The 26,647-nt window shown below is 35.7% G+C and overlaps 1 protein-coding gene and 1 pseudogene across 5 annotated transcripts in view; both read right to left on the bottom strand.

Annotated features, from left to right (window-relative positions):
* MAGI2 (membrane associated guanylate kinase, WW and PDZ domain containing 2) overlaps nucleotides 1–26,647 on the bottom strand; it is a 1,357,869-nt gene that overhangs the window by 1,234,242 nt on the left and 96,980 nt on the right. The gene's annotated exons all lie outside the window — the stretch shown is intronic.
* Nucleotides 10,708–11,544, bottom strand: LOC123835643 (large ribosomal subunit protein uL11-like; annotated as a pseudogene).

The raw sequence follows: 26,647 nt of genomic DNA, 5'->3' as shown, positions 1-26,647 counted from the left end.
TGCACCCCTATGTTTATTATAGCATAATTTACAGTAGCCAAACTATGGAAGCAGTCCAAGTGTCCATTGATAGATGAATGGTTAAAGAAGTTGTGGTATATATATATATATACACACACACACACACACACACACACACACACACACACACACAATGGAATATTATTCAGCCGTAAAAAGAGTGAAATTTTGCCATTTACAACAACATGGATAAAGCTAGAGAGTATAATACTAAGCAAAATAAGTCAGAGGAAAACACATACTATATGATTTCACTCCTGTGTGGAATTTAAGAAACAAAACAAATGAATAAATGAAAAAAGAGAGACAAAACAAGAAACAGATTCTTACTTATAGAGAACAAACTGATAGTTACCAGAGGGGAGGTAGGGGATGAGATGGGTGAAATAAGTGATAGGGATTAAGGAGGGCACTTGTCATGATGAGCACTGGGTGATGTATGGAATTATTGAATCACTATACTGTATATCTGAGACTAATATAACACTGTATGTTAACTATATTGGAATTAAAATTTAAAACTTAATAAAAATGATAAATGAATAAATAAAAAGCTAAATGAATAAATGTTCCCTTCACTTCGTTTTCCCCACCACATTCACTCTTGTGAGAGATGTGTCAAGGTTACAATTAGAGATGGGAGAATTTCCCCTCTTGACTCCAGTTCTTCAGATATACTGATTTTAGGTTTTGTCCCAGTGTAAGAGTATCATGATAAAACCAGAGAGTAATTGTTGCTGACCTTGTGTCATGATAAACTTCGAGGACAGCGTAGCCTAACTTAAGCCATTGGTAATACCAAGGTGAATATATTCACCTGTGTTCCCAGGTACAGCTAAACTGTTTGTTAAAATACTGAAATAGTTTATCAGGTGATAACTAGATACTGCCCTGAGCCATCTCAGTTCTTCTCTTGTTCTCTCCACAACTTGGTCACCTAGAGGTAATATCTAGTACTGCAGAAGTACTTTTATCAGCTGTTACACAATATGAATAATCCTCTGAGTCAGACTCTCAGGTGACACTCTACTAAACTACACCTATATATGCCCAGAGAGTATGGTTGCTGTTTTACAGAACTATGGTATCCTTCTGGAAAGAGTAATATTCCATTACCGTCTCTGTCTTTAGTCACAGTACTCCTAAAATTTCGGAAGGCTTATTTGAAAATCTTCAACAGGAGATTTAAAAATGACAACCACATGATGCTTCACATCAAAGATCTATAACTAGGAAACTGCAGTGATGGCAGAGTCTGGCATCAAGATGGATCACATCCCAGTGCCCTACCCATCTTTATCAGATTATTCTTGAAACTATAACTAAATTATTCAGGTATCATAGTATAATTACAAATAATTTTCTTTGGCTGCTTTGAGAACATTCAAATATGTCCAGAAAGGGTGGTTTTAAAATATTTTTTTAAGATTTTTTTTTTTTTTTGACAGAGAGAGATAGCGAGAGCAGGAACACAAGCAGGGGGAGTGGGAGAGGGAGAAGCAGGCTTCCCGCTCAGCAGGGAGCCCGATGCGGGGCTTGATCCCAGAACCCTGGGATCATGACCTGAGCCGAAAGCAGACGCTTAACGACTGAGCCACGCAGGCGCCCGGGTGGTTTTAAAATATTAAGAAAAAGTCTATTAGTTGACATCCATATTGAAATTTCTCAAGTATAAGCGATTTGTTTCTTGGTTTTCATTGCTGATCTATGAACTGATGAATCATCTTTGTAAAAAAAAAAAACAGCATAAATATAAATGTACCTTGTGAAGGTCACTTTTAATTTGGGGTAAGTTCCCCTCTAATGCTTATAAATATTCTGAAGACTTTACAAAACTGACAACATGAATCACTCTCTTAACCAAATGGAAAGATCTACAATGATTTTTAGCATAGTTTATTTTTATCAGAGCAGAGATTTTAGGCTCTGATTTTAACCTGCATTTTCCTTCTTTGCACAGTGCTTGAGTGAATATCAGTAACCATGGTTTATGAATAGAAAAGAAAAAAATACCTCCTGTGATATCAGCAGCATTTTGGATATGGTCAAAGAACTCTTAAGGTCAAGCAGGAAAAAAAAAAAAAAACTTGGAAAATGTATGGTATAAACAAAGCAATGGAAGAAATTATAAAAGAAAGGCAAAATAGGGTCGCCTGGGTGGCTCAGTTGGTTGAATGCCTGACTCTTGGTATTGGCTCAGATCATGATCTCCATGATCTCGGGCTCCTGAGATCAAGATCAAGTTCCACGTCTGGCTCCGTGCTCAGAGCAGAATCTGCTTGGGATTCTTTCCCTCTTCCTCTCCCTCCCCCTTTTCTCCTCCCCATTCTGGTGCATGCTCTCTCTCTAAAATAGATAAATAAAATCTTAAAAAAAAAGAAAGGCAAAATTGATGTGATACAAAATACCAAAACTTTAGTACAAAAACCACAAAACTTAACACCAGAAAAATAGTAAAAAATGTAGGAAATAGGTAAAGAAAAGCCCAAAATATATCCTGAGATAACTGTATTATCTTTTTTTTTTAAAGATTTTATTTATTTATTTGAGAGAGAGCACATGAAAGGGGGGAGGGTCAGAGGGAGAAGCAGACCCCCCGCTGAGCAGGGAGCCCGATGCGGGACTCGATCCAGGGACTCCAGGATCATGACCTGAGCCGAAGGCAGTCGCTTAACCAACTGAGCCACCCAGGCGCCCTATCCTGAGATAACTGTATTATCTTAAGGACACTATCACAACCTTAGTGGACAATGGATGAATAAATCTTTTTGACGAACTTTGAAATCCAGAATCATATAATCTATAAATATACTTCAAATGAAAAATCACACAAACTGCTAATTTAAAGGGAAGTAATATTTTACAGCTATTAAGTTAGAAATAAAGAAAAAATAGCTAAAATCCATGAAGATTTGGGTAACCAGGCACATTACTTTCATAAATCATTTAAAAATGTAAAACATTCTACAGTTTAGAAGTTAATCAGGCATATATATATCCTTAGTCTATTTTTCCCTAACACCCTCCATTTTCTCTTCTGCACTACTGTATTTAAGTATAATTATCTCTGGTATTTTAAAAGTTGGTTATCTGTCTTTTCTTCCAAACTGCAAACACCTCTTATTCCAAAACCACATTGTTCACCACCTTGTTTTAACATTTAGCATAGAGTAGACATTGAAATATGTTATGACTAAATGAATAAGTCTCCACATCATTTAACCAATATTCCCATTCTTGAGAAATCAACTCAATAATTCAGAAGAGCAAAAAAGATTATATAGAATAATAGCTAGCTAACAATTATTGAGCATTTGTTTGTTGGCTTACATAGATTATCTCATTTAATTCTCAGGATAGATCTATCAGAAAGGCATCATTTTAAATCCATTTAGAACACAGGTAAACAGAGGTTCAGGGAGGTTAAATAACATCCCCCAAAGTCACATAGCTATAAACAGCTTTGGCAAGATTTGAGGCTTAAACTATCCAAATTCAAAGTCCAAATTCTGAAAACAAGTATACTGAATAGTGTTATAAATTGACTATGGGTAGAGCTATTAAAAAACTAACCATCTAACAATATGGCGTTAGTTAAATATTATAATTTTTAAAGTTTAAAGAATGACCAATCTGAAAGTAAAAACAAACTATGAATAATTAAAAAGGAACTTCCCAGTATTTCATTTATAAAGTATGTACTCACAAAACAGAAGAATGAAAAAATTTTAACTAGTGTGTTAAAATGAAAGAGTTAATGGTATATTTGATATTTTATGCTCACAGTGATTTTTAATAATTAAATCTAAAATTGAAAACAAACAAAAACCTATTTATTTTTTCCAAGTATTTAAAACCTTTATTAGAAAAATACCAAAAGTCCATTTAGTTTCTGGAGTCTCTGAATTTATAGAATTTTCAAGTGATCTTTATTCCTTAAAAGATGAGTGAAATTGAGAGCATTTTATATTGTGCATTCCACTGTAAAATACATTGTAAATTCTGTAGAAGTGCAGTAACAAATTGGAGCATATGAGACTCGGCTGCATTGGCCCTGCAGGGTGCAGAATACCAAATTAAATACTTTGAGCACACTCCTATACATGTCCAGAGTTTCACTTCACGTGAAAAAGAAAATTGCAAAGAAAAAGGGCTACAGCCTAAGTTAGCGCTACAGAATGAAATGCATACAGGCTTGAATGAAGTAATCTCAGGAGTTGGTTCATATTTGAAATCAAGATTATCAGTCTTTCTTGATGCAATTAAAGTGGTGACTTTAATCCGTAAAGCTTGATATACATTTACCTTGAGTACCCATTATCACCTCTTCTTGAAAGAGCCCAATAGTGAAGATCTGCTGGGCAAAAGCAGTCTGTGCCCTTCAAACTGAACCACAATGTCCACAGAGAAAACCATGTAGGACAATGCTCATTCATAAAGCATATTCTAATCTTTGGCTAAAAGATGGAATACAAGGTTCGGTCCTGCCTACTTGCCATGCCGGTAATTAAACCCTTAATTGCAATGTGGCGCATACCTACTAGTCAGACATCCCGGGCGTGCTTACTTCAGCAGCATCACCATGCTGAGCTGCATGCAAGAAGTGAAGCTAGTGACCCGGGAACATCTTCCTACTATTTTTAGGACAAGCGATGACTGCACTGCAATGAATATAAAACTTTCCTTTACAATAGTGTCTACCTGTAGGTTTGACATGTGGTAACTGTTCTCTAATGTTAGTAATTTTAAAATAGGGGAAAAAAACATTTTGGAGTCATAACGATTAATTATTCCCCTTGGCAACCCATTGCTGTAGCCCTGGAATGCTTCTTTTTTTAGAGGTCAGTGGGAATCAGGCTGGGGCTACTTAGTTGTTGCTGCTCAATATGGAGTTGAGAGAAACAGGGGGCCCAGCTCTGATCCTGAAGTTGCTTTTGCCTCCTCTAGTCTTAGTGTGTGATTTAACAACAAACAAACCTCCCTTTTTAACAACCTTCACTCTGATATGAGTGGTCTGGGATCCAGACTTTGAGAACTGCCACTTCTGCACTTCAGTATAAGTAAAAGAGATGGCTTAGATGGGCTATAAATGCTGTTTTAGCTACCTTCCTTCTATCAGAGCATATTATAACACCTGCGGTTCTGACCAGAAAGATCAACAGTAGAGACTCTGATCTAGGTCCAGAGAACTTTTTAAACCAGGGTCTTTAACCTGGGGACTATATTTATTTATTTTTAATTTTTTAATTTTTTAATTTTATTATGTTATGTTAGTCACCATGCATTACATCATTAGTTTTTGATGCAGTGTTCCATGATTCATTGTTTGCATATAACAGCAAGTGCTCCATTCAATACGTGCCCTCTTTAATACCCATCACCAGGCTAACCCATCCCCCCACCTCCCTCCCTTCTAGAACCCTGTTTGTTTCTCAGAGTCCGTCGTCTCTCGTGGTTCATCTCAGGATTTCTTTGGATAAGCTTCAGAGGTTCTGCTCCATGATAGGTAAAATGTGACATGTGCATTTCCTGGAGAAAGGTCCTATAACTTCCATCAAATTCTCAGAAGCATTTGGGACCCTTATATATATCACATTCCATGTTAAATGTTGTAATGTATTTTTGCTCCCTTGAGATCAAAGAGGGAGGAGGTCTCCTCCAAACCAACTTAAATGATGGGAGAGTCACGTAGTTGTTTCTTGAGAGAGGGGGCTTCTCTGTCAACCCACGGGGGTACTCCCATTTCTTGCTAAGGGACAATGCTCTTTTGACTCTTCAGAAGCATTCAGAACCAAGTAAGAGAAACTCTGATTCTACAACCCTCAAACATGTACTGACCAACCAAAGTCAACAGACATTGTACTATTTATTATTTTCTTTAGGTTTATAGCCTTCAATTTAACCGTGATTCCATGCATTAAAGTAAGTACAGGGAAGAACAGTAATATTTCATGGTTATGTTTTGACATACACTATCTTAAGAGTTTCTTTTTAGGACAAAAATATTATGTTTACCTCATTATTTTGTCTAAAGGACTATTCACTTTCTACCTGCCCAGTTTTAAAAAAATCAATGTTACTATTACAAATTGCTCAGCATTTCTAATTTTAGCTATTCGAAAAGTGTGTGTGCATTTTAAAACGATGTTTATCACCACTTTCTACTGTTAAGTTACATAACCATACCAAGTTATAATTTGGTTACTTGATTTTTCAGCTTTATTTGTCTCCACACTATTACAGATGAGATAATCAGTAAATACTGTACCTGTGGTATTCTAGGTATGATAGCTACATGTTTAGTTTTGTAAAAAAAGTGCCAAAATATTCTTTCCCCTACTCTCCCAATTTTAGTTAGTTTAGTGTCATTTTAAATTATCAAGGCATACAAAATTTATGTTCTGTTTTGTTATCAAGTCCACATATTTCTTTTAGTCTTAGTTCTGTTCAACATATTAAATGCTTACCACCAGTCATTTTGCTAAATTTTTCTGTGTTATCCCTCGATTGGCTGAAGTTCAGCCTCTTGTAGGTGAGCAGTATTTCTTGAGTTGTGGCACATTCAGTAACTTTTTGGCCTTTATACATAATAAAAAATCTTAAAAAAATAAAAAAAATAAAAAATCTTGGCTGAACATGAAATCCTTTCTTTTCTCAGTTATCTCAGAGGTTTTTCGTCCATTAATTTTTAGTCTTGAATATCACTGAGGAGAAGTCTAAGGCAGGTGTGATTTTTTTTTCCCTCTTGTAAATAAAGTGATCATTTGCCCGCTACTTAAAAGATGCTTTCTGTATCATCAAAGGTTAATAAATATACTAGGATATGTCTTAAGGACATATACCTTGGGTAAATAGCAGAAGGATATGTCTCAGTGACTGGGGTCAATTCTCACTGGTACATGACATATCCTTTCAATAAGCAGATTCAGGTATTCTTTTCTTTTCACAACATTTTTCCTTCAAGTTATATCTTCAAGTATTTGTTCTGTTTCATTGTTGTTGGTTTTCTTCTTAAGAAACTCCAATTATGCATACATAAGGTCTTTTTTGTCTGTTTTATACAGTTACCATTTTCTCTTTATTTCTTCTTATCTTCCATTTTTATTTTACTTTCTTGCATCTTCTCATGGATATCCTCTGTTTCCTTGTTGTGTTTCCACAGTGTCTATCCTCATGTCTGGTCCTTCTGATTCTTTTGTATTTTGGGAATAGTTTTGATTTGTTTCTTCCTCATCACTAAAATCTGCCAATTAACACTCAATTTCCTCCCACTGTCTCATTATCTCTACTTGAGTTCTTGTTTTTATGATTCATGTTCATAGAAGTAAGAACTTTATTTTGTAAGAAAATTTAAAGACTCCACGTTTTAGAGAAGCTTTAGGTTTACAATAACGTTGCAAGGAAGGTATAGAGATTTCCATGTACTCCCTGACCCCACACCTACACAGCCTTTCTTACTATCAACATCACTCATCAGAATTATACTTTTTTTTAAAGCAAGGATAAACATATATTGGCACATTGTAATCATCCAGAGTCCATAGTTTACCTTAAAGTTCACTCTTGCTGTTGTACATTCTGTGGGTTTGGACAAAGGTATAATGACATATATCCATCATTATAGTATGTAGCCTTTCAGATTGGCTTCCCTTAGTAATATGCACTTAAATTTCCTCCATGTATTTTCATGCTTTCACAGCTCATTTCTTTTTAGCACTGAATAATATTCCATTGTCTGGATATAGCACAGTTTATTTTATCCATTCACCTACTAAAGGACATCTTAGTTTTTTCCCCAATTTTGAGAATTATAAATAAGCCATTATAAACATCCATGTGCAGTTTTTTTATGCAAACATAAGTTTTCAACTCTTTTTGATAAAAACCAAGGGGCATGGTTGCTGGATCATTTAGTAAGAGTATATTTTGTTTTATGAGAAACTATAAAACTGCCTTCCAAAGTGGTGTACTACTTTTCATTCCCACGGCAGTGAATGAGGGTTGGGGTTTTCCACATCTCCACCAGCATTTGGTGTCCTTAGTGTTCCCAATTTTGACCATTCTAGTAAGTGTGTAGTGGTATAGCATTGTTATTTTAATTTGTATTTCTCTGATGACATATGATGTGGGGCAGTTTTTTATGTTTATTTGCCTTCTGTATACCTTTTTTTTTTAAGATTTTATTTTTTATTTATTTGACAGAGAGAGACACAGCAGAAGAGGGAACACAAGCAGGGGGAGTGGGAGAGGGAGAAGCAGGCTTCCTGCCGAGCAGGGAGCCCAATGAGGGGCTCGATCCCAGGACTCTGGGATCATGACCTGAGCTGAAGGCAGACGCTTAACAACTGAGCCACCCAGGCACCCCATGCCTTCTGTATACCTTCTTTAGTGAGATGTCTGTTAAGCTATTTGGTCTATATTTAAGTTGGGTTGTTTATTTTCTTATTGTTGGATTTTAAAAGTTCTTGTATATTTTGGATAACAGTCCTCTATCAGATATATCTTTTGCAAATATTTTCTCCCATTCTGAGGCTCATCTTCTAATTCTCTTGACATTGTCTTTCACAATTTTTTATTTTAATGAAGCCCAACTTATTATTTTTTCACAGACTATGCCTTTGGTGCTGTAGGCAAAAAGGCACCGGGGCGCCTGGCTGGCTCAGTCTGAGGAGCATGTGACTCTTGATCTCAGGGTCATGAGTTTGAGCCCCATGTTGGGTGCAGAGATTAACTTAAATAAATAAAAGCTTTAAAAAAAAAAAAAAGGATCGCCATACCCAAGGTCATTTGTTTTCTCCTGGGTTACTTTCTAGAGTTTTATAGTTTTGTGTTTTACATTTAGGTCTGTGACCCATTTTGAGTTAACATTTGTGAAGGGTGTAAGGTCGTTGTCTATATTCTTTTTTTTTTTTTGCATATGAATGCTCAGTTGTTCAGCACCATGTTTTGAAGAGATAGCTTTGTTCCATTGTACTGTCAATGCTTTTTTGCTTCTTTGTTAAATACTAGTTGACTATATATATGGAGGTCTATTTCTGGACTCTGTTCTGTTCCCTTTATCTATTTGTCTATTTCTTTTTTTTTTTTCCCAATATGACATTGTCTTGATTACTGTAACTTTACAGTAGATCTTAAAATCAGGTAGTGTCAGCCCATCAACTTTGTTCTTTACCTTCAATATTATATTGGAAATCATGATATTAATAGTAAAATTTTAGATCACAACTTTCATATATGCTCTTTAGGAATATTTTTGACATAAGTGTTCTTCATTTGTTGACAAATTTGTTGCTCTCTTTTACACTTTTTTCTAATATTTTTGATCCATGGTTTGCCAGTTCTTTCCTTAATATTTATCTACTGAGAGGATTAAATTTTCCCATAGAAGGTTTTATGCACCTAATTTCCTCTGTAAGTGTGTGTATGGTGGTGGAAGGGTGTGTGTGTGTGTGTATATGTTTGTGTTTGTGTCTGTGTGTAAAGGTCCAGAATTTCCAGGATTTTAAATTCAATATTCCATTAATTTATCTTCAACTCTGATCTAGGCTTGCATATCTAGGATGACCATTTACCTAAGATCTCAGGAAAGGGATCAGCATTAGTCCTGGATGCTAGAGAATCCCTTAGGCATTTTGTACATTATGGGAGCTCTTGTAGAAAGTCATTCTTGGAAAATCAAAACATAGTGAGTGAGACAAATGTTAATCAGTATGAACTTAAACCCATTATAAATACTATTTTCCAACCATATCCAGTGAACTTTACAATTTGTCTGCATTTGGCCACACAGGACTCTAGTGAAAAGATCCTTAAGTCTAGAATTACATGAAAGGTAAGTTTGGGTACATAGCACTTACATTGTAAGCACTGAGCCAAAGAAATGTCCAAAGTAGACACAGGATAAGAAAAAACTAATTTAAATTTTCCCATTGTGAAGGAATATACAATGGGAAATAAATGTTTTGGTGTGAAATGGACCTGGATTTAACTCTGGTTCTGAGCATAGGATTGTGAACAAGTTATTGAACTTCTCTGAGCCTTTGATTAAAGTATCTAGACTATGGTGTCAGTAGCAGACCATCTGACTTATAAGAGAAGTCTAATAAATGTCGGTTTCCTTCACTCTCCACATTGACATTGGTAGAAATAATAAATTGTGATTATAAACAAAATAAAACAAAACTTTTAAGAGGTCGTACTTTTTAGATTGATTATTTATTGGAGAAGATGATGGAAGAACATGAGTGAAGAAATATTTAATTCCTGCACTATCCTTCAGAAGCTGGTGTAAGCAGGCCCTCACCAACAAAAAGAAAAGGAGGTGAGCATTTTCCTGCTTATGGAAATGCCCTACCTTGGAAAGGTGATGAGTCATAAAAATCAGTACTTCTGGACAAGAGTACTGTGTAGTTATCTGTGGTGGCCAAAAGAGCCTAGTTCATGAGGACCAAGTTGGGGAGCTAGTTAAGTTAGCTGGTCTAGGTTAAACCTAGACTAGTTAAGATCACAACCTGAATTTCCAAAAGTTCCAATGGTTTGAACTATTCAGTCAAATTTCCAAAAAGTTAGAGTAATGTCAACTTTCAATGGGTGCCTTAACTTCTCCCCCGATATTTAGGCAAGTGCTAGCACTGTGCATTATCTCCGTGTAGAAGAGGGAACTGGATAACTTCTTTTTTCCCCCACTGGTTGTCGAATGATCCTTTATTGAAACATTTTCCTTTGTAGTTAACTAGCTGGGCATTCCACTGCACCACTGTTGATGTCATCTATGATGTCATGAGGGTGTCGGCCATCAACATTGCAGCCCACAGACTGGGCAGTCCCCAGGATTTCTTTAATGGTTCCAGAGAGTTCTCTGCCTAAAGATCGGTGTCGCATCTGTCAGGCAATATTGACAATCTAATCAAAAGTCGTATTTCCACTGTGCTTAATGTTTTTCTGCTTCTTTCTGTCTCTTGGTGGTTCCTTGAGGGCTTTGATAATCAGTGCAGAGGCAGAAGGTACCACTTCAATCTGGGCCTGTCTGTTCTGAATGGTCAGTTTCATGACCCTTCCAATCACTGGTTGCCTTGGCGATGTCATTACCACCCTTTTTTGGAGACAGACCCAGCGGGCCGATCCTTGGGGCCAGGACAGACATGGCACCGACTTCGCCACCGGTGCACCTCAGGTACACGACTTTGATCTCGTTGGGGTCGAACTTAGGCAGCATGGCGGAGGTGGCTGGTGTTGGATGAACCCGGATTCCGGGCGACCGAAGAAAGTTGCACCTTTGCCTCCCTGAGCCAAAAGCCAAAAGCCTGGATAACTTCTTATACCCAAACCCTTGCTATCCTGGCCCTGGGGACCACAGTTCTGCTTTTCAGCCTCAGCCCCACTTACTTCCACTACCTAACTAGTTAAATCATTCTTCCTGGACTTGTTCACTGCCTTTCTGGTACATTCCTACTGCAATAAATTCCCTAATTCACCCTGGGGAATCCACATAGAAAGCATATCTACCTATGAGGTTCCCCCTCTGCCAGTCTCACATGCCTTGCTTATCTTATAATGATGTATTTAAAGAAATTGCAAGGCAACTGGATACATTAATGACCCCGAAATTTCAATTCTTCCAGTTAAACACTGAATCATCAGAAAGCAAAAGCCCTGGGCCTTGTTTTCTATTCTATGCAAGAATAACTTCCTTGTGTTAAATAGAGTATTATTCTCTTAGCACTATTACATCCTCAATAAAATAAATGTTCATTGAAACAAAGTTTATCTTTTACAAAATTATAGTTGAAGGCATGCTCTATTCTGTGCCCCAATACCTCTTATAAAAGACACAAGAAAATGGATTTTATCTCTCAGTCAATGCTAGGACAGTTTTTCTCTGTAGATTTACTTCCATGCTATTTTTCTATCACACAATGAAAAGGATATAGCTTAAGATAATTCTTTTTGGTCTGATTTTCCAGAAAATCTAGATTCACATTCTAGTACCACTACCGTTTTGCTAATCTTTGTTTGGTGGTTTATTTTACTTTCCTTCCATCCTCAAAACATTAGTTTCTTACTAAGAATCATGAAGAAGCACTTTGAATGTTACGATACCATTGAACACCAATAAACCTATTGTCATACTCCATAAACCCTTCTAAGAATGCATATGAACGAGGGAGGAAACATTTGTACTTTTTTAGTATTAATACCACCAGCCTGATGTCCTTTCTTTAAAAAATGACATTGGCCCCCAAACTGCCTGATTATTCTTTTTTTAATTGTGAAATTAGTATATACTCTTAAAAAGCTTAAAGTGAAAAAGTCCATTGTCCCTCATTTCCCCAATCTTGCTCCCTGTAGCTAATCACTACTAGTAGTTCTTTATACATCATTAGAAAAATTCTTTTTTAATTAGTCTTTAATTTTAATAGGTCACTTCAAGACTATTTTCAATGTAGCCAGAGTATGGATTATAAAATCAAATAATTGAGGACCACTAAACTGTTGGTCAGCACTGACAGAAAAACAAACAAAAACAGTAACACAAACTCCATCAATCCATCCATCTATATATCTGCATAAAAACTTATGTTCAATTAGCTTTATATAGAGATTTCATTGTGTATGACATAATGTATAGACTCCTACATTATAGAATCTTAGATCTGAGAGTAATTTGAGGACTAAATTAGTATTACTTCCTGAACTAATAGATAAGGTAACTAAAACTCTGAGGACTAAACAAATTAAGCTAGTTCAATGGGATGGATCCAAATCCCTTGACTCCTAATTATATAAGAGATAATGTGGAACTCTGTGAACTGGGGATGTAGCAAATAACTGTGGGTGCACAACAAATCAAAGTGAAACAATAACACAACCACTGTATACTTCACTGGTAAGGAAATGAACAATAAATCAGTCCTACCTGTATCAATAGTGTTTGGGGACCTGTACTACTCTATGAATAACAAAACAGAATATATTGCTCCCCAGATGTTTATAAGCTGGCTGGGGCAATATGACATATAAGACACAAATATATGGAAAAAAAAAAAAAAACGGCAACACAAACAAAAATTAGTTCCAAATGACTCATAGGCGGTGAATGCTATAGGAAAGAGAGGCAAGCACAACTCATACATAGTGACTCTGTCACAGAGGAGATAGGATTTCAGCCAGACTTGTAGGATAAGTAAAAGAAAAAGTGTTTTAAAAATAGGCATGAACAAGAATGCAGAAATAAAATTTTGGTTTGTTCAGAAAATGGTGAGAAGTTGAGTTTGAATGGAACATTGGGTTTATTATACATGTAGAAGCTCAGAGGAGTAAATGACAGGTATGCTCTGGTGGGTCGAAGATGCAAATGGCATGTTTTAGAGCTTGCACTTTACTGTATATTTAGCAGGGAGCCACTGAAGGTTACTGAGGAAAGAGTTATATAAAAGTGATATTTTTCTAAAGTGACTCTGATAGAGTATGCTAGAGAATTGAGGCTAGGGTAAGTGTTGATGTTAAGGGAGTCATTGAAAGGATGATTCCCAAAGGGAAAACTTGGGGTACATAAGGAAAACAATCCCTCTTCTGATAAAAACTGCTTCTGCATCTGTAATTTCTCTAAGTAACATAAGAGACAGGAGGCCTCAAATGAGTAGATGATCTATAAGATAACTCTCAACAATGTTCATAATCATCTTTTATTACATATTGTTATGGGTCGATTGTGTTATGGGTTGAAACTATATGTTGAAGTCCTAACCGCTAGCACCTCAGAATGTGACCTTATTTAGAAATAGGGTCATTGCTGATGTACTTAGTTAAGATGAGGCCATACTGACCAGGGTGTGCCCCAATCCACTATGACTGGTGTCTTTTTTAAAAATGGAAATGTGACCACAGACATATACATGGGGACAATGCCATGTGAAGATGAAGACAGAGATCAAGGTATAAGCCAATAATGCCAAAGATTGCCAGGAAACCACCAGAAGATAAAAGGCATGGCAGAGACTCTCACTCATAGCCCTCCAAAGGAACCAACTCTACCAACATTTTGATCTTGGACTTTAACCTCTAGAACTGTGAGCCAATAAATTTTTGTTGTTTAAGCCATTCAGTTTATAGTAGTTTGTTACTGCAGCCCTAGAAAATTAATACACGTATCAACACTAGAAGAAAAGAGACCAGCTCTTAGAGCCTGGGTTTTGATATTCTCTGGAGGCATTTAAAAAAAGCTATTAACTCTATTTGCTAAGTTCAAGAATTGAGAAATTTCATAATGCTTGGTCCTTGGATGTATTTTATTTTTTTTAAAGATTTTTATTTATTTATTTGACAGAGAGAGATAGCGAGAGCAGGAACACAAGCTGGGGAGTGGGAGAGGGAGAAGCAGGCTTCCCTCTGAGCAGGGAGCCCGATGTGGGACTCATTCCCAGGACCCTTGGGATTATGACCTGAGCTGAAGGCAGATGCTTAACGACTGAGCCACCCAGGGACCCCTCTTGGATGTATTTAAAAAAAAAAAAAACCCTAAGAATTCTGAAAAAGAAGAAAGAGTCTACATTAAAAATAAGTCTGATTTTCAATTATTTCCTGGTTCTAAAGATTCTGCATGACAGTAACAGATATAACTAGCATCTTAAGTATGCTAGCTTCAAGATTTTCATTCATTTGGGATCAGTTATATATCCCAACCAAGAAAATTACTCTTATTCATTATTTCCACTATTGCATAGAAAACTGCCAAATGTGAAGAGGTGTGGAAAAATGCCAAATGATTTGGCAATGATTTTCATTATTAGAGTGCTCATGGTAAACCATTTCTACATTGTTCTCTTTTTAAAATTATTCTTATGTTTAACTAGTCAAATTCGAAGGAAGAACAGACAATTCCTAAATTGGGTGAGATGAATAAGAGTCCATCCTCCTTGAGAGAGTAGTAATACTTACCACTGTGATTTTTCTGAAGTTGTCATTCTGTCCTAATTAGCAAGTAAAAAACCATCATTTTTTTTTCATTTCCTCATGTTCTCCCTCAAAGTACTTCCTTCCTACATTTCTCATCTCATTAGGGAATCACTTATTAAACAAGTAGCTTTACTTCACAATCGTCTTTGTAAATACACGTATAATTTCCTACAACATTGCACCCCTCAGAAAAATCAGTCTACTCTTGAGATTTCATCTTCAGAGTACACAATTTAAGATAACACTTTACCATAAGTTTTTTCCCCTCCTCCATATAGACCTGTCATGAGAGAAATCTTCATAAACATCCCTTTGATTCTGCTTTTTCCTGCTCAGTCCTGCTTGCTGCCCTATTAAAGCATCAACCCTGTTCCAGGCACTCGAGTCCCTCTGCAGTCTGCACATAATCTTTTTCCAGCTTCCTCCTCCACTAATCCTCTAAACAAAGTCTGTGTTTCCAGTTGTCTATGCATTGCATGGTTTGCAAAACCATCTACACTCCTGGGCTTGTGGTCCTCCCCCAGTTTTTTATTGTTGGAGCACTTCCCATTTCTAAGGCCAGGATACCATGTCAAATCTTTACTCACACTTTACATTGTCTCCACAGGCAGAAATGAGCTCTATTTGTTTTCACAGAGCTATTGGTTTACACAAATACACACTGACTTGCAAGAACATTGTGTGCAAGTGAATTTCCCAACTCTTCCTTGAAGGCAAGGATGTCTCCTGTGTAACCAGTTAGCATTTAGTGCATCCACATCTGTGAAAGTAATACATATACATTGTTATAGTAGAACTTATATGAGCATAGAGACTCCAGATCTCCTTAACATCTGAGTCATTGGTTCTCAGATTCTCTGTGAATGGTGTCATTTCGTTGTATGGGGCCTTGATTCCATCAATTCTTGACCCCAATAATCCTCACCTTTCTTATGTTAAATTGAAAGCTTCTTAATCTTTATTGTTTTCATTTTGCCCTAACATGGCTTAAGTGATGTTTTACCTTACAGAGAATCCCTTCCATAAATGTTTGCTCTTTGGAATAATGAATAACGGAATGTCTTTCTATCTATAAACATCTTACAGAAAAATAAATAGCACACAAAATTAAAAATGTGATCTGACTTTTCTGTCAAATCTATCACATTTAATTCTTTATAATTTTATCAAATTGTTTGATATGGGATAAACATTAAACATTTTCATTTTCCCTTACTCAATCCTGCCTTAATTACCCTGGCCTCAAACCTCTCCATTTTTCCATAACCCAGGACTCTGTGCTATCTTTGTTCACTTCTGCTACACTGGGGATCATCTCTAAAGCAATTTCTTGTCTCCACAGCTCCACCGCCACTGAGTGATCAATTTCTCCTCTTAGATTTTTCTTTTTTAAGATTTATTTATAAATTTGAGAGGTGGGTGAGGGGCAGAGGGACTCCTCACTGAGCGGAGCCCAATGCCACCCTAATCATGACCTAAGTGGAAACCAAGCGTCCCACACCTAACCTACTGTGCCACCCAGACACCCCTCTCCTCTTAGCTTTTCAACAAGACTACCTTGCACATGGATTACCTCTCCCCTCAGAGCTCTGGTCTTCCTTTCTGGTCTTTTCTACTTTATATCTCTTCCTTGAGCTGTGTTCCTGCCCTTCCAACTGGCCAGCCTTCCCACTTGGAAGACCTGATTTTCCCTTTAACTTTAACCTGCATAATGTTGAATGGATTCCTTAAAGCCATACCCTATTTATACCTTTGGTAGACTTCCACTGAAAAGTCTGAGAAATATGAATAATGAAAGCACGGGTAAGATCTGAGTATAGTTTTTATTTGGAAATATTTCATGTATATCTTTGTATGGACACATACCTTAATACTAAGATAAACCGTCTCAGAATTTTATCTTAGAAAAATGTTAAGTAAAAATATTAGTGCTATATTATTTAAAAGTTTCAATACCAATTAGCATCACTCTATACATCATCCCCTGATAACAAGAGATTATCCTTAGAAATTATCAGTGAGGGCACCTGGGTGGCTCAGTCGTTAGCGTCTGCCTTTGGCTCAGGTCATGATCTCGGGTCCTGGGATCGAGCCCCACATAGGGCTCCCTGCTCAGCAGGGAGCCTGCTTCTCTCTCTCTCCCTCTGCCTCTCCCTGGCTTGTGCTCTCTTTCTCTCGCTCACTTTCTCTCTCAAATAAATAAAATCTTAAAAAAAAAGAAGAAATTATCAGTGAAAAATTGCACTGTAAAATCTGGTTAAAAGGTGTGCTATTTGGCACATCTTTTACTCTATTATAAAAACATAAGGCCAAGAATATTAAGATTATACTTGATAAAAATAAATAGGCAAATAAGATACATCTTATTAATGGAAAAAATAAGCATTTTCACAATCTGTGAATGATACCTAATTAAGAGATTACTGGCATTTTCTGGAAATGTTTTATTTATTTGCCCCAAAGCAAAATGCCATTATTTAAGTAATCTTGTACAGGCTATTTTAATGTATTACAGCTCTTCTAGCTTAACTATACAAATAAAAGAAATTACAATGGCTTTTGAAGTTCAAATTAACTGTACCTCTGATAGTATTTAATGCAATTAGAGTATGGTAATAAGGGGAGACCATTTAATTTATACATATGCTCTGACATGGTCTCAATTCTACTGTATTTATTAACCAAATTATTCAATGCTATTTGATAATCTCAGTTTGTGTTGGTAAATAAGCAACATGCTAGACCAAAAACATATGTATACTTAGTCTTTGGAATGTCCTTATTGGTCAAAAAAATTATGTCTTATTAATTTCAATGTCTCCAGCAACTAGCATATTGCCTTACATATAATAAATAAGTGCTCAGTAATTTGTATGCTGAATATAAATTTAAAAGGAAGTCCAGAAACTATCTTCTTGTAAATTTACACAAATCAAAAAGACCAGTTTTCTGCTATTTTCTACCATCAGAGAAAACAACTTTTTAGAAAAAGTGTAGCATTCATCATTTACAGCCACTTCTGATTTTTATATTTATGTAATTATTTTTTTTTCCAGAAGAAGAAGAACATCTCTAATCTGTTGTGAAAACTGAGTTTTATCATTTTTGAAACTTTAACAACATAACATATATGTGCATTAATCAATGCACTCCTTTCACTTCTAGAATAAAATGTGCAACACATACAAAGTCAAACCATTTAAGACAACAGGATAGAGTAACAACTCTATTCCACATCATTAATTTTGAAAAATATTCAAAAAGCCTTAAATTCTTCAGCTTAAAAAAAGACATCTCTCACATTTAAGTAATTTTTACCATCATTTTTCATTCACCATTTCTGTATAATATTTTATTTGTACATAAAAGGTGATGTCCTTAAATTTTATGGGCTTATAAAATGTGACAGTATGTTCATAACTTGTTGGTTCATCCCTTTCATCAATATCCATAAGAATTTACAATTAGGTGATGTTATTTCTCAGTAGGAATAGGCATATTGAAGAAAAGGCTTAGGGATTCATTAAATAATACAAATAAATTCTAAATATAGCATCGGCTTCATTACCTCCTGGATGTTGTTTTTGTTTACAAGGATAACACACTCGATTGGAAGTTGTTAGGGAAACTAAGGACTGTTTCTGTGTTGCTCTGTGACCCTGAGCAAGTCATTCTGCTTCTCCGAATCTCAGCCCCTTACTTAGAAAAAGAAGACGTTAAATAAGATAACCTCTAAAGTCTCTTCTAGTTGAAGTTAATAACAACAACAGCAACAATGACAGCTAGCATTTATTATGTGTCAAAGCCTGGTTATTTAATCCTCACAGCACTCTGTGATAACTGCTGTCTTTATCCTCATTGTACTTATAAGAAAACTGAGTTCCCACAGGTTGACTAACTTGCTCTAGGTCACATAGCTTAAAGGTAGCAGGGCTAAGAATCAAACCCAGACAGCATGGGCCCATAATCTATGTTCCTAACTGCTACAGTCTACTGATCATTTTCATAAAGACTATTACATGTTTCGCTTATGGCACTCACTGAAAATTTTATTCTTTCCCCCTTGGTGTTTGGGGAAATAGAATGAGCTTTAGAGTCAATAATATTGAGTTGTTATCCTAATTCCATCATTACCTGCTCTGTGACCTTGGGCTAGGTACTTACACTCAGAGTCTGTTTCCTCATCTGTGAAATGAAAATACTCATCTACCTCACAGGGCTGTTGTTTAAGGGCTAAGACTGAGGATGCATGGTCTAGCATAGTTCCTGGCATACAACAGGCATTCAGTCAATTTTATTTCCTTCTCTCACGTTTAAGCTATAGAAGCTGATGCTGAAACCTAAAACTTTAAATTAAGACCACATAGTAGGCATTTTTAGGATTCACACTCCTAGTAGCTCAAATGAGACCTAAAATGAGACCATTGCAGAAGTTTAGAGAGTCATGTAGTGAAATTAAAAAGAGAAAAACTGGCATGTTTCTAGAGGGTGTACATAGTACTTAAAAGCTGGAGTTCTGAGGAATTTGTTCAGCTCAGTATTAACATTAATGCCAGGGATATGCAAATATATTGTCAAGATTATTTGTAACGATGCAACAGTTTGTTAGAATATCAGGTTTTTGTTCTCAATCTCATACACTCTGCCTTCTAGACGGCTCCTTAAACAAGCATAGAATTTATTTTAGTCTTTCAAAGATATTTTGGGAATACAGAATTTAAATGCATTTAATATTATAAGAAAGAAAATTACTGAGGGAAAATGATAATTAGGACTGTGCCCAATTTTCTTATTATTCCAATTAATTTCCAAAATCAGTCTCTCTCCCACTCTACCACTCTGTTTTAATTATAGATGAGAAAGAAAAGAAGGAAGGAAGGAAGGAAAGAAGGAAGGAAGGAAGAAAAGAAGAAAGAAAGAAAGAAAGAAAGAAAGAAAGAAAGAAAGAAAGAAAGAAAGAAAGAAGAAAGAAAGAAAGAAAGAAAGAAAGAAAGAAAGAAAGAAAGAAAGAAAGAAAGAAAGAAAGAAAGAGAAAGAAAGAAAAAGAAAGAGAAAAGTAAGGGAGTAAGGGAAAGAACTTTTGGCATACATCTTCCTTTGAATTTTTGAGTGACAAAGGCTTAAACAAATATTTAAGAAGATGGGCTACATGAAAAATAAATTGACAGTAGGATTAATTTTGAGGAAGATTCAAAGATAAGGATTAAACACAGTCATTTTTCCTGCTGAAATTTTGAATTCAGATAAGAACCATTTCTCTTTGTCTTTCTATTAAGTTCTAAATACTTTGATCTGTTACTGAGAAATTACTATTAAATATTTCCATGTTTAAAATGTGTGTAAAAAATAAATAAATAAAATAAAATAAAATAAAATGTGTGGCTCAGAAAGACTCCTTCAAAAGAAGGAAGATCTGTGTTCCTTTGGTGAGTTGATTGTGTAAAACAAGTGGACAAACGAAATTTAAACAGCTCCTTTAAAAATTAATAGAATATTATTGTAGAATTAACTGATTTTATTTCATGAAACAACTATACTAGGTGTAGTTTATTATGGAATATTCCCATATACATAAAGATTAACATAAGACTTGAAAATAAAACAGTGAGTTTGATTCTAAAACTAAAAGATTTGTATAAAGCAGATAAATAATATACTCTAATATAAAAATGTAAAATGAGTTGTTGTACAGTTGATGTTAAAGAATTATCTAACATTATATATATATATATAAAATATATATGTGACATTTTAAGATTTTATAGAGTTAAAGGATTCAGACTAAACTGAGGTAACCAGGATTTATAATGAATCAGCATATTCTAAGTAGCTCTGGTTTGCCTTGTTATACATCTGTTAAAATTTACTTAAAACTGGGCACCTGGGTGGCTCAGATGGTTAAGCGTCTGTCTTCGGCTCAGGTCATGATCCCAGGGTCCTGGGATAAAGTCCCGCATTGGGCTCCCCGCTCAGCGGGGAGCCTGCTTCTCCCTCTGTCTCTCTCTCTCTCTGTCTCTTATGAATAAACAAATAAAATCTTTAAAAAAATTTACTTAAAATTAAAATTCTCTCTTCACAAGCTTTAATTACTTACAATTAGGTATAACAGAAGTCACTGCAGAATTGTACCACCACAGTGATTTCAAATTTGCCATTTCCTAACATGTAGGGATTCTCAATAAAAAAATTGCTTGGAATAAAAATTGAATAATTTACTTAGTATTTATCCATGCATTAGAAAACTTATAAAGGGAACAGACTATTTTAAGCATAATTCCATAACTACTATAGATGAATTATTATGTCAGAACGTATCAGTTTAAGTTGAAATAGTTTTTTAATTAAAATGTTTAAAACATCAAATTAAACTCTAGTATTGTGAAAATGTACAAAATTATTACAATTCATGGAATATTTCCAAACTTTAAAAGCACTTCAATGTGAAAGATGGACAGTTCCTTAGGAACACAGATCAGTCTGTGCTGTACATTGTTCACAAAAGTCAAAGCACTTATGGATTGACATGCATCTTAAATCTTTCTTCTTGTGGTTTCAATATTTTAAAGTGCCATGCACTGTGGTGAGTGATTAAAAATATCAACTATTGGGGTGCCTGGGTGGCTCAGTCAGTTAAGTGTCTGCCTTCGGCTCAGGTCATGATCTCGGGGTCTTGGGACCAAGCCCCGCGTTGGGCTCCCTGATCAGCAGGGAACATACTTCTACCTCTCCTCCCTGCTCATGCTCTCTCTCGCTCTCTCTCTCTCAAATAAATAAATAAAATCTTTTAAAAAAATTAACTATTTCACTTTTCTCAGTGATTTAACCTTGTGTGGTCAGAGGGCATATGGGAGTAGATTAAAATTATTAATTTATTTATTCAAATCAAAATCACAATAATTAGGTTTTTTTATTGAAATGAAGCCCTCCTTTTCAGAGATGTTGACTACTTTTCTTGCAGCACTAGAGGCTATAAGATAAAGCCATATATAAATTAAAGATAGAAAGAATGCACCTATTGCTAGAGAACAGGTGAAGCATCACTATCTTTTTAGCAAAGAACACATTTAGCGACTCTTCATGCTTACAGGACTGCCAAATATAAATCTTTGAATTTTCATAAATTCTTCACAAAGCTCAGAATGACAGTTTTGCAAAGTTAGACATGGATGACTTGAAGCATATACAAGCAGCTTTGCTTGATTTGGGGAAAACCTAACTGAGTGGTAATTTTGGAAATGGTGGTCAGTCAAGCAGAAATCACTTTGAAATATTCTGTTGGTGGACTCCAGAACACAGATTTGTAAAAGCCCTGGGTTCCCTGAATCTGCTACAGAGTGGTCATAAACTGGTGGGAAGGTCTCCGAGAGGTCATACACCCCAGGCTTCCAGCCATTCAGAAATCTCTTTGATAAGGAGATGCTTAGCCTCTACTTAAGCCATTTCCATGTGGTGTAAGGGGATAGATGGAGCTTACACTCTGGTTGCCCACACACTGCACATCTTAGGGGCCCTGTTCCCATAGAGCTATTACTAGGGGGCTAAATTATTCTCCGCATCAGGTATAGTAGAAAGAAACATTATTACAGAGAAGGTACAGTAATCATTAGCTTCAGATCTAAGAGAACTTTATTCAAGCAGATGAGATTGAGAATACAAGTTAAATGCTTAGATTTAAGGGAAATTCAGTTTACAGAATCCAGTTTACAATACATAAGCTCTATTAAGAGCTACATACAGTAGCTGAGTTTTAGGATTTTGAAGAAATTCTAGACTTGCGAGCAGAGTCTTGCAAATTATATAATAACGCCAACAAAGCAATTTTGTTAAACACTCCCAGTATGCCAGGATTAGTGCTTAGTGTGCTGAGCACTTTTACATACATTAATTTATTTCATCCTTTCATTCACCCTATGAGGTAGGTTCTTTTAATACCTCCATTTGAAAGCTGAGGAAATGGATACTCAGAGACTCAAAGTGTGTTCCAAGAGAAAGGAACTGCACAAATAAAGGAGGAAGAAGAAAATTAAGGAAAAATCACTAAAGTGTGCGAACTTTCTCTATTGATCTCTGTGACCTTTTAGCCACCAGCTTATGGTTTCCATTACTTTCTAGTAGTGTTTAAGGGGTATACATTTGTAATTGTATCTACATTTAAAGAAACAAGCTTATTGTCACTGGACAGAACACAGTTAGAACCCCCAATCAAAAATGATGGAGAGAGATACAGGTCTGTGATTCCTCAGTCTTACACAATTCACAGTGTTCACCATAGCACATACCCTCCCCAATGTCCATCACCCAGCCACCCCATCCCTCCCATCCCCCACAGAGCACTGGGTGTTATACGCAAACAATGAATCATGGAACACTACATCAAAAACTAATGATGTAATTTATGATGATTAACATAACATAATAAAATAAAATTTTAAAAATGATGGAGAGACATTTACTTCTTTGGTCAGATACGACTAAGTGGCTTACTCAAAAGACAATCCAGGGGCGCCTGGGTGGCTCAGTTGGTTAAACAACTGCCTTCGGCTCAGGTCATGATCCTGGAGTCCCGGGATCGAGTCCCGCAACGGGCTCCCTGCTCAGCGGGGAGTCTGCTTCTCCCTCTGACCCTCCTCCCTCTCATGCTCTCTGTCTCTCATTCTCTCTCTCTCAAATAAATAAATAAAATCTTAAAAAAAAAAGGCAATCCAGATAATTGTGGCTTTCACACAACGTATCTGTCAGTTCCATGGCTTTTTTTGTTTTTCCCATATCAAATATATGTATTTCTTTAAATGAAACAATCACTGTGCTTATCAAAAATAAAAATATCCGGTAATTAATGTCCTATTTTTTTGCTTATCTGACAAAAAAACAATTGTTAGATATTTAAACATTTTAAGACACTGTATAAATAGGATTAACTTATTTTGAAAAACATTAAAGTAACACATTTGAGAGATTAACATTTTCTGATTCTTTTTTTTTTTTTTTTTAGATTTTATTCATTTATTTGAGAGAGAGAGTGCACATGAGCAGGGGCAGAGGCAGAGGGAGAGGGAGAGGGAGAAGCAGGCTCCCTGCCGAGCAGGGAAGCCTGAAGCAGGGAAGCCCGAAGCAGGGAGCCTGATCCAAGGCTGGATCCCAGAACCCTGGGATCACTACCAGAGCCTAAGGCAGCCGTTTAACCGACTGAGCCACCGAGGCACCCCAACATTTTCTGATTCTTATAAGCAATATTCTGAGTCTATACATATATGATCATGCTTATATAGAAACTAATAAATATATGTCTTTTTAAAAATTAAATTGTTTATGCAAGGTGATGATGCAGAAGGGATCCTAAGAAATTATCAGAAATAAAAACCTACACATATATTTGCAATGACCATTTTGCTTAAAGGATGTAATTTTGTATTGTCTGTTGTATTTAGACAGTAGTATTCAGAGGAGTTTATGATACTAATATGTAGAGTGTGTTATTTGAGCATGTTTTTAATTCATGAAACAGAAATACATAGAGTATCTAGGAATTTAAAATATTACATGCTTTAGAGAGTCAGTTAGAACTTAAAACAATCACTAGATTGCAATGATTTTCATTCCAGAATTGCTAATAAGTAACCTGCTGTGTTACAAATCTCTCAGCTCCCACAATAATCTACATCAGCAATCATGACTAATAAGAGTGGAAGTGCATCTATCTTCAGCAAGTCATTACCACTGCAGAGTTTATTCTCTACAATGTAAACATTAAGGAAGTAAGAAATACAGAAAAGTATTTTGAAATGAAAAGCAAACAAAAACTCAAAACATTTCTTATTCACAACATCGATTAATTTTATGAAAAGCCACATTGATCTAAGAAACGTCTCCATTTCCAAAGCCTTTACAGAGTATCGACCCTTAAAAATAAAGTAAAAGAAAACTAATATTTAAAACTAAGTGATACTACCTTAAACACTTTCTGAAGTATAGAAAAACCTGATTATAATACTGGCATTAACAGAAACAAAGATAAGTCAGAGAGGACCTTTATTTGTACAATGAAAGAGATAAACAATGTGTCCTGTGTTTTAAGAAAGCTATGTTATAACCCGCAGCATGACTGAATACAGAACTAGATACACACCACATCACTGTGAGATTTTGCCATTGGGTCTTACTCTCTTAGAGAGATTACTCTTTAAATCAATGAATAATACTCGTTCCCCTAGGTTCAAAATTAAGGGAAGGAGCATCTAGCAAATTCCAATTTTGCCTGTCAGCCAAAAAAGAAATTCCCACGTTTAAATGTCCAACTCTGTCTATAACCCTCAAGTTTAAAAACCTAGAGATGATTACAATGGGTATTAAAAATAATGCCAAGGTCACTTCACTCATTTTGTAGATCCTTTCAGTATTGGAAATCTGACAGTCAGGCTTGCTTAACTATTCAAACAGTACAGAATAGCCAGAAGCTGTGATTTCTTCAGATTAGTAAAGAATAACCCAAAGGACTCAAAAGTTGAAGCACAACTAAAGAAAAAGTCAACGTACCAACACTGTATCACATCAGGCTTGTTGACAATGCATCCTGGGAGACATGACTTTATCTTCAAAGTGACGTCGTGCAACTTTTGCCCACTGAACCAGGCATCTTATGCAGGGCACACAGCAGAGTTAGCTGCCAGCTGAGAAACAGCATTTAAAACCTGGCTACAATTACGCTGACCCTCAGAAAATTGTTTGCCTATCAAGGAAACTATTTGATCTATCAGAAAATAAAAATAAGCAAACAAAAATAAGTGCCATCACTTTAATGTTTTCTCCTAAGACTGCCTGTGCTTTATTTTAACTTTAGGTTTAAAAAACAAGGTCAAGGAAGCCCTCAGTATTTTTAGTAAATTGTTAGGAAAGTTAAGTGCATAAAGTAGAGAATCTGCAAAGGAGCAATGCAAGTAATTAAGTCATGTCCTTCTGTCTCTGTACAAAATGGGCATATGTCAACTATTTTGACTCAAAACAATCTTTAAGAAATGGGGTCCCATCACTTCCCACAAGTCTAAAATGAGACCTAAGTATATGTCCCCACCATTGCCATTTACTAGCTTACAAATATTAGATAAGCTATCTAACCTCTCTGAGTTATATTGTTTTAACCTGTAAGAAATCTGTTAACAACTTCCTTGTCTCCCACATATTTTTGATATAACTAAATGTGATCATGTGCATGAAAACACTTCCAAATCATAAAAATTATGCAAATAATGTTATTAAGCTAGATCTCTTATTTAAATGCTTACATACCTATTTCAAGTTGAGGCCATTCTACTTTGTTCAAGATGTTAATATGAATGACACTAGATCCGACTTGAAAATATGTTGGGTATTTGAAATTAATGGATGCATGTTTAAAAGAAATGCATTCTTAATCTGAGCCATGAGGCTCCTACATAAAAAACTTCATTTACAAAAACATCTTTCTGCTATTGTCATTTTACTTTTTATTCCTCTCCTCCCATCTAATACCCCTCGATAGACACACATACAAGTATGAAAACTAAACACATTGTACATTTGATTAAACAAAGAATTTTCTAATGTTACATAATTATAAATAAATGGATTTTTTGGCTAAAATCTATTTTAATCCAAATCAACCCCAGTCTTTCGGCATCAGTTTTAGCTTTATAAA

The sequence above is a fragment of the Mirounga angustirostris genome, unplaced genomic scaffold (assembly GCF_029215605.1).
Source record: "Mirounga angustirostris isolate CCGP_5_RB_7025 unplaced genomic scaffold, mMirAng1.0.hap1 SCAF_12, whole genome shotgun sequence".
Classification (NCBI taxonomy): Eukaryota; Metazoa; Chordata; class Mammalia; order Carnivora; family Phocidae; genus Mirounga; species Mirounga angustirostris.
The sequence above is the reverse complement of the archived record's forward strand: the minus strand, read 5'-3'. Positions and strand labels throughout refer to the sequence as shown.